Below are 1,010 nucleotides of genomic sequence, written 5' to 3'. Positions count from 1 at the left end.
TTGTTATGTCCTGTCAAGTTGCCTGTGATTCATAGTGACTCTACATACAACAAATCTGAGGCCTGCCGTGTCCTCAGCCAGTCTCATTGACTCTGATACACCTCCACCTATTGCCCTAGTTGCTGTATCTTGTTGTTTTTTGCTCCCCCCCTCAAAAAAAGCTTTATTGTTTCATTTGGTCCAAGGTTTGGGAGAGGGGCTTCTGGGTGGATAAGATTCTACAGCAGGGTGGGAAAGAGAATCTTGCTCCTGATGGCGGGAGAACTCAGAGGTCCCCCCTGCAGGTCCCCACAGGTCCCTAGTTGTGCTTGAGGGTAAGATGTTCAAAGAGATACTCGCCCAGCCCACTCTGGGGGCTTTCCAGTCTTCTAATGTTGATCAGATGGCCACCCATCTTCAGAAGTTTCACTTCCTCATGCAGGAAGCGGTTCTCCAGAAAGTCACAGAGTTGGGGGTCAGTGTGGGCATGCAGATCCAGAAGGGCCTGTTTTATGTTCTTCTCCAAGGTCAGTGCTATTTCCATGGTATCCAGGGTTTTACCCCACTCATCCTAGGATGGCTTCTGGATATCTTGGAAGAGGACATGGCTGCCATGCTGGTTTTGCAGCTTTAAGAGCCCCTTGGGATCCTTGCTCTTTTACTTCACCAACTTGTGGAGTAAGTGTCCCACGCCTTCCAAATCTTCTCAGTCAAAATAAAAATCCAGAGAGAGGTAGGTGTAAGAGGCCCACATGTGCAGGTTGACCAGACAGTTGATACTGGCCTCCGCTTTGGCGGAATAATTTTGATGAATCTGAGAGCTCATAGTCAAGGTTTTGGGGCTAACAAAAAAACCGGTGTTAGCTGGTCCTGAAAGTAGGAGATGGCTAAGATGGTCCCAAGGTTATGCCTGAATATGGAGTTGGAAGGTAGTCTGAGGCTGAAAGGGGGGAGTCTCCTGGTCTCTTCTGTCCAAACACTGTTGAAGCAAGAGACAGATCCATGGGACCGCTGCAGAACGCTAGTTCCTG

General features: G+C 48.9%; 1 pseudogene; it reads right to left on the bottom strand.

The window, feature by feature from the left end:
• Positions 1-298: 298 nt before the first annotated feature.
• LOC102873083 lies at positions 299-805 on the bottom strand (annotated as a pseudogene).
• Positions 806-1,010: the final 205 nt, after the last annotated feature.

This window comes from Elephantulus edwardii, unplaced genomic scaffold (assembly GCF_000299155.1).
Source record: "Elephantulus edwardii isolate Elephantulus edwardi_28Jun2011 unplaced genomic scaffold, EleEdw1.0 scaffold00312, whole genome shotgun sequence".
NCBI classification, from domain to species: domain Eukaryota; kingdom Metazoa; phylum Chordata; class Mammalia; order Macroscelidea; family Macroscelididae; genus Elephantulus; species Elephantulus edwardii.
Note: the sequence above shows the minus strand (reverse complement) of the source record. Positions and strands in the feature narration are given on the sequence as shown.